At 33.5% G+C, this 14590-nt stretch overlaps 1 long non-coding RNA gene across 1 annotated transcript in view; it reads left to right on the top strand.

The window, feature by feature from the left end:
* The first annotated feature begins 5784 nt into the window (after positions 1-5784).
* The window catches only part of LOC105524365, a 30481-nt gene continuing 21675 nt past the window's right edge, over positions 5785-14590 (top strand). The window contains exons 1-2 of the long non-coding RNA XR_001003746.1: positions 5785-5935; positions 11781-11872. This is a non-coding gene — a long non-coding RNA (uncharacterized LOC105524365). The remainder of the gene's footprint in view (positions 5936-11780; positions 11873-14590) is intronic.

Raw genomic sequence — 14590 nt, 5'->3', positions numbered from 1 at the left:
GGACAGGAAGTTGGTCTGTTTTGTTCATTGCTCTATGCACAGTAACTAAAAGAGCACCTGTACCTTATGGGAACTCAATAAACATTTGCTGAATTCAGCCAGGGAGTCAGCCTCAGAATGATCACTGGAACAAGAGGAGTTTGAGTATGGGGGGAGCTCAGGCGGACGATTTACAAAGATCTCCATTCTCTTCCTCACAGAGCTTCATCATCTGTCATATTCTAAGTGCCCAGATCTTTAGAAGTTATCTGTAATAAAAGTTGTTTACAGTAAGATAGATATTTTTCAAAGACAAAAATCTAATATTATTAGAAATTTCATGCCTGGGGCCCACATGTTGTGTAGTTTGCCATCAACTCTTTAACTCTGCTCATCTTCGCTCCTCATAGTGTACACATGTACGTTCATTGTGCTTATTGTTTTATGGAGAATTTCATGCTTGGAAACATTTCCATGAATTTTGGAGACACTGCAAAAAATCAAGTTCTTTATGCTGCAGGCTCTCCTTTTACACCAGACAAGTTATAAGGTAATGTTAACTTAGTATATTTAGGAAGAAAGAATAATGCTGAAATTTGCTGTTGTATCTCTAAGATGTACAATTTCAGGATAGAGTAGCATGAATTTATTGAATATCAATGATATAAGGCAATTTAAGAGCATTATCTTAATGCTCAATCTTATTTAGCTAGAATGTTTTAATATTATATGCTGAGGACAAATGATACTGAAGTACTATAAGCTTCATTTGTACTTAGCATAAAAATTTTAAACTAATTAACCTTAAGTTGTCCAGTGGGTTTTGTTTCTGTCTTTGAATGTGTAGTTAAACATATATTGATGTTAAAACATAATTATATTTACTTTTGCCTAGAAAAGTCACACCACTAGGGGAAAATATTCTGAAAGATAAGAAATGCCCTTTTATAATATTTTCATATGCTCACCAAATCATTCTAATAGTTTGGCAAAATCAACAGACCTTTATTTCCCACTGGCACTGGCTATACTGAATGTTTACCAAATTCATTTCATTTTTAATGAGATTCTTTTGGCCTTGCTGTTCAAGTGCCAGAGGGTAAAGCTATGCAGTAGGTTTAATAGTGTCTGACTCTGTCCAAAGAGCCAGTTAGGAGAGTTTAGTCAGGGAAAATTTTTGTCCTAGATTAGGTGTTAATGTCCATCTAAAATCATAGAGTAATTGCGCATTTTAAAATTTACTTTGCTATGAGGCACTTGGTTTACAATGTTATTGGGAGTCTGTCTTTATATGTCTAACAATGAAATAACAAAAATTGAGATATCATTCTGGCCTAAACCTACATTTAGGTTGAATGTGAAATAATCTAAGACAGATGGTGATCTGTGTTATTTTGGTAGAGTTTACTTCTTTGGCTTCAATCACAATTAGTTTATTATTATTAGCCTAATGCACAATTATTATTAGTTTATTATTAATGTTAGATGTATTTTAAATAGAATGAATACCACTATTATCTCCTAGCATAATTTATGTTTTATATTCATTATCATGGTTTATACATTTGGGCAAATCTCAATTTTCTGAATCTTGGTTTCATCTTTTATAAAAAGATGGAGATTTGTTGGGGAAGCTTAAGGGTCAAAGTTGTGGATATATTAATAAACCAGATATAGGTATAATTATGATTATTTTTTATTTATGGAAATTGAAACAATTTTGGACCAACACTCCAAAATCATGAGATTTTAGGTCAAAAATCTGAATTTCCACGTTCATCTGGAAAATTGGAAAAGCTACGATTAGATGGCAACATTCTCACACAGTAAGAATCATCTAGAGCCAATCATTGGCTGCTTCCTAGTTGGTCAGTTTATATGACTTCCTCTTGCCTCCTCTCTGATACTGAAACTAAAAATTTCTTTTGTCATTGTGCTTGAAATTTTTTTCAAGTAGATAATATTTTTCTGTGTGTGTCTAATAACAGTAAGCTTATAAAAGTTAAACCAAGAAGGGTAAGTGTTCATGGAAAATTAAAAGACCATATTATTTAGTAGAACTTAATAATATTCTTATCTGTTTAATATGCAAACATGGTGTATCTATGTAAAAAGGCTGCAATTTAAAGCACCAATTCAAAATGAACCATAGTAATGAAGATGAACTAAATCGAAAAAGGATCTATCATGAAAAACTTAATGAACTCAAAGGAAAAGACTAACATTTCAGGAGGGTTTATTTTTAAATGCAAATAAGCACAAGCACGGCTGCTCTGAAAAGCAATTATATCACAAATGAATAATGAATTGTCATACATCAATACTTTTTTAAATGGTGATTTTTAGAGCTGTTCTTATTAAATGAAGAAAAATTGCATATAGAAAAGTAACACATGGTAAATACAAGGGTAACTGAAATAACTGTTGCCCAGAAATTTGGAAATATGGATGAATATACCAAGTTCATATTAAGTAAAAAAAAAAAAAGTAACTGATTTTTACTGTTTTTTTCTCTGCTGATGTCTTACATATTTACGATACATCATCAATGGAATTATGGTGTCTCAAGATACTTGTGAACATGAGGTGTATGACTAAGACAAATTCATAAAATGATTTTATTGTGTGCATGCTCGTGTTGTATAATTGCCAGAATGTTTGACATAAAATTGTCAAGATTAATGACTAAAGGCAATGTTTTGAAGATGTTCAGTTAATTTTGGACTTAATACGATTCTTAAATCCTATTTGGAAATGTTTAGCAATGACAGAATAGCTACTATCATTCAGCTCATCATTCGCCACGAATTACTTTACTTAAGAAGTTAAGTTGGAAACCATGCTGGTGTCAATGATTAAGCCAGCCATTTGTGCACATTCCCACAGCATCAACGATCATCTTCTGAACTCTCTGGAAGAAGGATGATTGTGTCACTTGATATTGAACAGATTCTTTGAAATGTAAAATGCAATAAGTTTATTTCATCTAAGATAAAAACTTAATCTTAGCTCACAAGCAAAGACGGAATCAATGCTAGTCTTTTCATCATCTAAATGCCTTATAGAATGCTATGTAGAATAAAAGTAGTAACTGGAAAGTATGACTTGCTTACCTGATTTCTTGTGAAATTATGCCTTTGGGAAGCTCCTTTGTCAGGGATTTACCTGGCAAATACTTCTTGGAAGAAATCACCTTGTGGAACTTAACAGGATTGCATGAATGACATGTCTAATATTGTGGAGTTAAGAAATAAAATGTTAAGAAAAGTCTCAGGATTCAAACTTTCTGGCAATGACCTCACACTGTTAAATCACATAACATGACTAGGTAAGTCAAGAGCCAGAATCAGAAGATACTTTACGCTGGCACAGTCCAATTCCAAAACTTAAATGTAACTTTTAATTAACTTAAATGTAAATGTAGCTTTGTGACTATTTTTTCCAGTTATAAACTGAATAAAAGTAAGCAATGCTGCTAGTTAAGAGATTGAAAATAGAATTCTGCATCCTGTGAAAGCACACCATAATGCAATGTATAAGACCTGGCATCTTGGTGTAGAACATGTCAGGTTTATTTTTCCAAATCAAAGATATTAACAATGTTGGAAGATATTTCTATTTTCATATTTTGAGTTTTCAATTTCAACTTTTAAATAGCTTCAATAACACACTTACTCTTGTTGTAATATATTTATATTTCAGTACTAATAGTTTATATATCTTTCTGATAGTTGACAATTTTTACAACAAATCAATTTCAATCATTTATGTTACATGCTTTATCCATTAACCCAATATTTGTCTTTAGCTCTAAAGATGTCTGAGTCAATATCGCTTAGGCTAATGACAAGAGAAAAATTTGGAGAAAATCTAACTCATCCTAAACATAAGATGTCTATCCTGTATTTTGAAATCACCAGAAATGGGCTTTTATGGTGCTGTCAGAAACTTATTAATTATGATGTTCAAATGTGTTTATATATGTGCATTTTGAATATGTACATATATAGGTATATCATATATATCTTAGCCTGTTGAACACCATATCTTTAATAATTTATGCCCCATCGAAATGATATAGATATGATACTTTTTGCTATGCTAAAACCATAGTCTAAGAGAAATGTATATGAAAGACAAGAGCGTTTCCAAGAAAATATCCTAGTCAAATAAGACATCAACTTCCCACTAATATTGCCATTTACTAGGTCAGGATATGTATACTTATTTGGAAGAAGACACAGCCATGTGGATAGAAAGGTTATGAAGTTCTATTTCTTATAATTATTTTAAAGAGTCTGAGATTGTAATATTTCTCATATGTGGAAATGATTTAATATTCACTGAAACCTTTCTCAATGTATGGAACACATTTGAATATGACATTCATTTAATTAAACTATATATTTAGAGTTTCCTTGAATGACTTTCTCTACAACCTGACTTCAATAGATAATTGCCAATTCTGCACATCCTTTTATAAAACTGACTCCTAAATACAATTAATTAGTAAGTTTTGAAAAACTCCCACATCTCAAGGATGTTTTATAAAAAGGCAGAGTTAATGATTTCAAATCTTAATTTATATTAAATCAAACTATTCCCATCATGTGCCGAAAGAATTACCTTGCTTTAAAAATTAGAGAAACAGAAAATATAGCCACTCAATAACCACTGCATCACTAACCTTTATAGTGTATGACCTATTGTGCCATTTAGGGTCATGATCCCTTTATTCATTCTTAGATAATATATCCATTGCTCCTGTATCTAGAAGGATCTATTTAGAGGCAAATGCTATTCAAGTACTGTTCTACAGAAATCGAAACACACAATGTCATGGTGTTTGGAAGTGAACCGATGATGCATCGCACTAGCATATAGAGACATCGTTCCCATAAAACTTGTAACATTATAGTTCAGGGACTATTTAACCTTTAATACAAATCATTTTTATTGTCCCAATAGAACTCGAAACACTTTATTCTTTACATTTCTCTTTGGCACTGTGTACCAACTACATTATTATTTTGTCAGGGTGGAAAGAAAAGTCATGTTAAGTCTAAGCCACGTGCAAACACATCTGAAGAGCTATGTAGGAAAGTACACATCTCCATCAAATATAGAACATGAAGACTCAAAGTTTGTCACCGATGACAGAATATTTATGAAATAAAACGATCTTCTAGACTCTCCTTTATTTTCAGAATTACATAGTTTTCTGCTTTCTCTTGACATGATATCAGTGATGTGCTTTCAAATAATTCTAATAATTCTGCAACATTGAATAGGGAAAATGCCAGAATAAAACTTACTGCTGCCAATATGTTTATTTTTCATACTGTCTATTTGTTAGTATTCTCTTCTAGGTTTATCTGGCATAACTCATCAGAAAAAACATAAAGTCAATTTATTTCTAAATTTAAAAAATATTTTTTGGTAGGGACTTAAGTTCATTTACATTAAAACGTATCTTCTGAGGAAACTGGTTCTTCATCTTTTGCTAGTTTGTTTTGTCTTGCTATCGTGTTCCTTATTCTTTTCTTTTTACAGTTTGCCAAAGACAAAATTATCAAGGGGCATAGTACAGGGAAAAGGGGAAACAAAAGAAATACAATGTAACTAAATTAAGTGCTCTAAATTCCAGCGAGAAAATAAAAATGATTTGTGTTAAAGGTTAAATAGTCCCTAAACCATAATGTCACAAGTGTTATAGGAAAGATGTTTCTATACTTTTGTGCAATGCATCATCAATCTACCGCCAAATACCACTGACATTGTATTTTTTTTTTTTTTTTTAATCTCTGAAGAACAACATTTGGATACTACTTATCTCGGAGACAGTTCTTTTGGAAATTATAAATATATTTCTTTCTGGGATCAAAAGAATCCACATCAAAATGAAAGATGAAGTGTTGAATCTGAATTCACAGCTGCTTTATGCAATCTAGAAAGAGTACGGGATTTCTCATTTTAGTTCACTTCTCAAAGCTTTGTAGATGGAAGCCTGAAATGATATATTTGAATTTTTAAAAATATTCTTCTTGTCTGGCTGTGTAAATGATTGCAATCAATCAGATTTTCTTTGTTCAAGAAAAAAACATGAAATTACAATATGAATATTTTTCACATGTAATTTTAGTTATACAGTGGGCAATGACTGACAGCTTAACAACGTCCCACTGTGGCAAGAATAATGTGTTATTTTCGGAAAAATATTTTTACTTAAGAAAAGTTAATTTACAATAAGTTGATTTTGAAAGTCTCCTTGGAAAACAGTTTTGAAGGTCACAAACGTATATTTTGAGTATATTATTTTACAATTTTATAAACTAATTTTTAAAAATGTATTAAGATCTTATCTGTTACAAAAACAAAAATCTGCAGCAAAAACAAAATGATCTATTTTGTGGCTGTTTATAATACACAAACATTTCAGAGAAGTATCATTGCCTATTTCAAAAGTGTTACATTAATTACAAAACCAATTTTAAATATTGGAAAAATAATAATATTAAAAAAATAAATTCCAATGGCAGAATAGATTATTATAATCAAACGGATCCTTTTTCTGCCATTTTGAAAGAAAAGCTACGTTCACTGGACGTTTTATATATCATATATATTTTTGTTTCTCAGAAGATACATTTTAATGTAAATGAACTTAAGTCCCTACCAAAAAATATTTTTTAAACAAAAACTGTTTCTATAAATCAAAAACTATATTGTGATTTTGCTTGAAGATTCCAAAATGAGTTCAATTTTCAACTGTACATGTATAATATTTGATATAATTTCCCCCTTTGAGTTGGAGATTTCACTGTAAAACTTTATCCATAAAAATTTAGTATAAATATTATTGTAATCAAATATTATACAGAGTTTGAGAGTGATGTCCCCGAAATGGTAAAACAGAAGATCTCCTGGCATCACTCCTTTCAAAAGAGTACAACAGGAAACTATTCAAACCAAAAATCAAGGAAGCAGTGGAGCAATCCCTGGGTCCCTGGGGAGTTTAGACTTTATCTTACATCCAATGGGAAGCTACTTACAGGTTTTAAGCAAATGATTATGTCTGTGTTTTAAAGGTACTATAGTCTGGAGGCTTCATGGAATTACATAATTTATAATTTATAAATTTATCATATATAACTGATTTAAAGCAAGCTTAGAAGCATAAACTCAAGTTAGAAAAGATGGGTTTGACATAAAAGCTTAAATGTGTTTCATTTGTTTGCTTGTTTGTTTCTAACACAAGTTTAACCTACATGTGATTCACCTTTGGATTGGTGAGTCTAGAGTTTGATGCAGACCATCTGGGCACAGACATTTAGAGAAGGTCAGTCCACAAATGATGCTTAATGATCCCTGGGTGATGATCACTTTCTCTCCAAGGAGAAACTGCATGGAAAGAAAGGTCCACATATACTCTGAAAAACTTAAAAATGGTCACGTAAGAGGAGCAAGATTAAGACTCCCATTTTCTCTATCTTGAAAGGGACAGAAATAGCCCTATACCTAGGAATAAATCATCTTTCTTATAATTAGTTAAGGAGTCCAAGGATAGAAATGATTTGCCAGGTAACCATTTAGTGTTTGCTGCATTTATAATGTGTGAATTTGACAGAGAAGCCTGAGATGTAGGGGAAAACCTGGAGAGTGAGAAGAAGGGTCTCGAGAAGTAGTGGTTGACTTGGTCAGTGCTGAAAGATCAAGAAAGTGAGAACTCCAATTGGTCATTTGGATTTGGCTACCTAGTCACTAGTGACTTCTGTAAAGAGCAGTTTCAGTGGAGTGTGGGGATAGGAGACCTACTGAAAATGCACCAGAGAGTGAAGAGGAGGTAGGGGAAGGGAAATAGCCTGTGTGGGAACAAACAAAACAAACAAAAATGTTTTCAACAACCCTCCTTGTTTGATCCTTCACCCTTGCGAACATCCTACATTAGATCGCTGTGCTCATACAAAATGTAAATCAAAGGAAATTATGAATGATTTAAAGCCAGAAGTTCTAGCAAACACATTATTTCGGTGGCAGGATCGTGATGTAAAATGATCCCAACAGGTTGGAAAGATACAAATATAGGTTAGCTTTTTTGTTCATGTCAGTTTTCCAAATTCACCAATGACGCTCCCTGCTATTATTTTTGGTATTTCAAGGATTCTACATAAAAATATTCAAAAATCTATCTTCATAATTCTTGGTCTTCTGAACTCTGATAATGTATCTTTATTCCAGTTAACATACTTTCATAGCATCAACAATAGTAATAATGGTTGCCAGTTCTAGATTTCTACCATTTACCAACAATAATCCAATTAGTTTATTAATTTAATCCTCATGGCATAAATTGAGGTTTAGATCATTTGTGCAGATAAGGAAGTTGGCATTCACAAAATTAATTAAATTGCTTAAGCAATTTATTTGTTTTTACATAGAATTAAATTATTTAATTGTTTTTACCTAGAATGTTTCACCTCTAAAACCTACAAATTCTTAAATTTGGATCAATTCTCAATACTGCTTCTTCATATGCCAGGCTGCTGAGTACAACAGAGAAAATCACACAGCTGGCTAGATGAATATCTAATTTACCCTACGTATTTATACTACAAAGCACTATCAGAAATTTCATCTGGGTTCTTTCTTTTTTTTTTGGTCACTTTCTCATTTCTGCTCTGCCATGACTCAAAAACTTCTCCGTTCAAACATCTTACCCAATATCCATTATAATCTTCATTGTCAACAACTTCATATCCTATTTTACAGAGATATTTGAGACCAGCAGATTTAAACTTGCTTTAATATCTATCTTTATCTTTATAAACAAATGTATTATTTTCCCATGTTCATTTTTCTCTCCTTTGTTCCAGGCTGAAAGAGAAAATTGCCCCATTCGGAGCGTAAGGTTATTCTTTCTGTGATTTCCATCTGAAACATACTTCTTTAGATCCATTCTTCATTGAGAAACTACAATTTGTGCTTCAAAGCCCTGCTTACATTTTCCTTTTGTGAAATATTCTCTGACACAGGAATTTTCGGCACGTTCCCCAAACACAGTATTTTTTCTATAATGCTAAGGCTGTACCTATACACACATTCATCGTACTTATCACTGCATGGTTTATGAGGTGGGAGGCAAACATGGTTGCGTATTAGGAAAAAAAAAGTTTCCCAACCCCTTTTGCCACATACTGTGATTCCATAGGATTGAGACAGGAGTTAGAAATTGATGATTCATAAATATTGCTATGTGATGATAAGGATCACCCTGGGTTGGAAACCACCGAATAGTGGAAGGAACATAGGTCTCAGGTCTGAGGGAAAGAGCTTTAATTTCAGCTCTGAAACGTAGTAGAAGAATGGTTTTCCACAAACTTCTCAAATATCTGACTCCCAGCAATAAATCTTGTCCTGTTTTCAAACTATGTTGGGATTTCTACCACGTCTGTCTTCCCATTTCTATCAGTAGCCCCAGTCATCATCATCCCTCTCACCTGGCCTATTGCAACCCCCTGACTGATCTGATACACACTTGCTTCCTCTATTATGTTTTCTCCATCTAGAACTGAGAGACTCCTTTATGGAAAAGTTATATAATGCCACTTCTCTCCTTAAAAATCTTCCAGGAACTTCCTTTGACATGCAGAATATAATCCAAATTCTTCACAATAGCCTATATGACTGTATAACTTGCTGTTACAAATTTCCCTTCTCCTATTCCTGTTATTCCTTTGATTTCTCCTACTTTCTTTTCAATTGTTTATTTCAACGCAGCCATGCTGGACTCCTTAGTGTTCCTTGCTACACTAGACAAGCTCAGGCCTCAGAGTCCTTGGATTTAGTACTGTTTCTGTGTAGACTGTTTCCCTGCAGATATTCATATGACTCTCTTCTTCCCTTTATTCAGATTTCTTATCAAAATCATCTCCCCTAAGAAGGCTTCCTGGCAAAAGAGTATGCACACGTTATACTCACTCTTACTCATCACCACAAATCACTAATTTTTTAAAAAATTTGTTTTTGTCAATTTCCCTGACAAGACAGGAAAACATGATGTGAATTGAAGAGGCCAGGGAATTCTGGACAAGGAGCGCATGAATGGTTCTCGTTGCTGGATGAGGAAACATTGGGGAAAGATAGCAAGTGATTATATTCCATCCTGACCAATAGGGTCACTCGTGGTGGTGCTGAGACCTTAGCAGCCAAAAGCCCAGAAATAGTATCTGATTTCTTAGTGCCTGTGGAAGGCATCAAACCAGGAAAAGCGATGCAACCTTCTCAGTAAGGAGTCTGCAATATTTGTACTTCCCTGATTTTATTTGCAAAATGTTCAATCACAGTTTTCCTTCTGTGAGAACAACTCTTACTGGGACTAACACAAACAAAACTTTTTTCTTTTGTGCTTTATTTCCTTTTTTTTTTTTTTTGATGGAGTCTCGCTCTTTTGCCCATGGCTCTTGGCTCACTGCAACCTCCACCTCTGGGGTTCAAGCAATTCTCGTGCCTCAGCCTCCCGCGTAGCTGGGATTACAAGTGCCTGCCACCACGCCTGGCTAATTTAACACTTTTTCCCCTATTTAAATTTTTTTTCTGTATAGTCTGGTTTCTATATTAACAAGCACTGTCATTAGATGGGGCAAAATTTGTTTAGTGTGATCTGGCCATAGTTAACTGGTGATATTATGGTGAAAACTGCATCATATTTTTCCAATTCCATTTCTAGTCTCTAAAACCATTTCTTTCTCACACAGTGTGTTTTCAAGACAGAAGTTAAGTGTTTTTGAGTCTGGTTCTAGTAAGCCTAAAATAACATACCAATTATTTTGATTAAAGAAAAAGGCCATGGGTCATTTTCCTCATTAGATTATGTCAGTTATGGTATTGCTGAACATCTATTATATTTTCTCCCAAACAAAAATGGACTCTCTCTAGTATTATTTTAGTGTTGAATAGAAAAAGTTTGGTCTAGAAGCTGTTGTTAGTTTTCCTTTGTAAAATGTCTCTCAGTTAATTAGAATTGTATCCGTTTATAAATATTTCATTGCAAATTTATTAAATAAGCTTTAAGTCTTGTCACAGAGGTGAATGGTGATTGTCTAATTTAAGCCTGAATTTTTGTCTGTAACACTGCCTTTGTCTGGTGACACGATTTTGTACGAGCTTAATGAAAGTGAGTTTAGCTTATTCTATTGTCCTTTTGTTGCATTGCCATGACAATGTTTCATACAGAACTGTATTCTCTTTTACGTCACCCTTTACCACTTCATTATCTGTTCTACCTTTAAATGACTTCTCTATTAATTTACACAGTAATCCATGGTGTGTTGGTGTATGCCACCAAATAACAAAAGCATCTAAAAATATGATTACTGCATATTCATTGGGCATTCATTTACTTTCCATGTAGAATATTTAGGTGAGGTTCATAAGAACTGGAAGACTTATCAGCTGTTTCAAAAAAAGTATATAATAAGTGTGCCAAGAGACATTACCTTGTAGAAATAAATCGTGAATGTTTGATGTCCCCTCCAGTTTACCCCTGTACTTTAGTACACATCATAATGCACGTTTTTCAAGTTTCTTTTTTATTAAAGTGACTGAGCATTTTTCTGTCCATTCAAAATACCATATTCAGCACAGTGATTATAGGGAAATCATTTGAAGAAGGCAAATAACTCTGAATTCTTTCTAGTCCTGGCTAAAACGGACTTTAATAAGACCTTATTAAAGTCAGTTTTACTCTAAGGGTCTCAGTAAATTATTCTTTTCTTTTTCTTTCTTTCTTTTTCTTTATACAGGGTCAAGCTGGAGTGCATGGCTCACTGCAACCTCTGCCTCCTGGGCCCAAGGCACCCTTCCACCTCAGCCTCCCAAGTAATTGGGACTACAGGTATAAGCCACAACGCCTGGCTATTTTTTGTCTTTTTAGTAGTAAAAGGGTTTTTCCATATTGCCCACGGCATTCTCAAACTCCTGAGCTCAAGCTATCCACCCACCTTGGCTTCCCAAAGTGCCGGGATTACAGGTGTGAGCCACCACGCCTGGCCAGTATTCATTTTTTATGGGGGGGGGTGAGGAGTCAGTTTTCTGACCCATGAAAGCAGATATTGAGAGTTTGAACATTTTTAACTTAAAATAAAGTTTTATATAAGATCACTTTTTGTTAGTAACTTAATTATTCCTTGGATGCTGTAGATTAGAATTTTAAAGACCATCAAGATACAACTTTATATACACCATGTGCCTTATTAGGTGATTTGGTCAATGACAGCCCACCTATACAACAATGATCCCATAAGATTGTAACACTATATGTTTTCTGTACCTTTTCTATGTTTAGTTACAAAAGTATTTACCACTGTGTTACAATTGCCTACAGGATTCAGTAGTTCATGCTGTATAGGCTTGTAGACTAGAAGCAATAAGCTATACCATATAGCCTAGGTGTGTAGTAGTCTATACCGTCTAGGTTTGTGTAAGTACATTCTCTGATGTTTCCACATTGACAAAATCTCCCAACAATGCATTTTTCAGAATATATCTCCATCATGGAGAGACATCACTGTCCTGCCTTTTGTTCGTACCACTGTGTTCTTATTCAAAGAAAAATATACACATTACACACAACTTTAAGCTCTTATTCACACTCACGTTAGCAATCAAGAATGCAGAAATGTACAGTACATGCACTGACTGTGCCTTGACCACTTGCTGACCTGATACATGACTAATATCTTAATATATTTGATCCCACTTGAGGAAATCGAGTTTGGAAAAGAAAATGTGCACTTAATGTAAATAAAATTATATTAAATGTTTCTTCCTAGTTTAAAATAATTTTTCAATAAACCAGAATCCCTTAAAATATTTCTCATTAAACATTGAGCTATTTTTCTTTTATTAGAAATTACCTATAAAAATAGTGGCTGTCTCTCTTGATTAAAAATGGATTGGTATAATGATATACTATTAGATCTATACCCTTTCTATTCTGTTTTTTTCTTCTAATTTATAGAATAATCATGACTATGATATCAGGAACAAAAACGTCCTCAAGAACAGGTGCCTAATTGGGAGAAAACTTGACACTTCCCATTTCCATTTTAGGTGTTAAAAAAATCTACAGAGTTATTTTTATAGTTAAAAAGTTTAATTTTGTTTAAAATATCACAAAGTATAAAACATGATCTGCATATTGTTAAAAGGTCATGCAAATTAGAACCATGCTTATTCAATTTGAATCAAGGTATATTTAAGTCATTTTTTCATAAAATTACTGGGATTATTAATATTTAGTAACCTAAATCATTTTTACAAAGTGATAATAAAACAGATTGTCCTAAGAGATTGATTTTGTTATGGCTGCATCTAAAGAAACTAAAATGCCTTGTGGCAGGAAGGACTGGTGTCATTTAGAGTGACATTCAAGCAATCTGGGGGTGATAGATGCTTGACTCTGCTAAATTTATGCTAGGATTAGCACCATTTACCTGCTTTTAGTGTGTTAAATCCTCAATGAAATATGTGTTTATGAAAGTAATTCTGTGTTTTTCAAATTTCATGACACTTTTAATAAAACTGTTAAATTAACAGCTTTATGGGGTTATAACTGATATACAAAGAACTGCACATATTCAATATGTACAATTTGATGAGTTTGAACATACACAAACACCCATCATATCATCACCAGAATCAAGGTAATCAACATATCCAGCACATTTTAATAGTACGATAAGGACTACTCCGCCTTTTAAGAGTCCTGGTAGTCTCAGTGAAACAAAATCTCTTGATTTTCAACATTCCTCTAATGCATCAGTTCTTTCCAACTGGGATTTACCAAGCAATGCCATTTTGTGCTGAATTACCATGAGTTTTTAAAAGATGCTAAATGAAGTAAAGTATGTTAGAATTTGATTGCCAATCAAGACTTTGATATGCGATCTGAATTTTTAGACCAGTGGTTCTAAGGTTGGTGAGGGAGAGGGGCAGTTGTACTGTGTGGGAGACACTCAGCAATGTCTGGCAATATTTTAGTTGTCACAATTGTAGGCTGGTGCCAGAATCTAGTACATAAAGGCCAGGGATGTGCTACATGCCCTAAAAGGCATGGGGCAGTCTTGTAGTATCTGGCTCACAATGTCAACAGTGCTGAGGTACAGAAACACTGATTTAGATTAATCATTGTGCTCAAAAGTGAAGAGTGAGCAAAATGTGTTGTTTGCCTTGCGAATTTTGGAGAAAAAAAAAAACAAAGCTCCATCCAACCATTCTACATTTCTGACATCTGTGTTACATATGATTGGAGATTCTCTTTCTTCTAAATACCCATTGTGTGCTTCAATGACTGCTGGGATAAGAGCCACTTGTTCCTACAGTAATTGTCACAGGATAGCTGCCAGATGGTAATACTGAGAAGGACAACGTGAAAAAAAATTCTATGTGTTTTTTTTTTTCTCAATTCATTCTATCTTCATAGGCTAAATAAGTTGGTCTAATGTTTGAAATTTGTTCTACCTTACTTCAAGCAGAAGACATAATTCCTTCATGCAAATGGCGCCTAAACGGTGAGCAAACATGTCATGTGAAATCTTTTAATATATCTGCT

The sequence above is a fragment of the Colobus angolensis genome, unplaced genomic scaffold (genome assembly GCF_000951035.1).
Source record: "Colobus angolensis palliatus isolate OR3802 unplaced genomic scaffold, Cang.pa_1.0 Scaffold5, whole genome shotgun sequence".
Lineage (NCBI taxonomy): Eukaryota > Metazoa > Chordata > Mammalia > Primates > Cercopithecidae > Colobus > Colobus angolensis.
The sequence above is the reverse complement of the archived record's forward strand: the minus strand, read 5'-3'. Positions and strand labels throughout refer to the sequence as shown.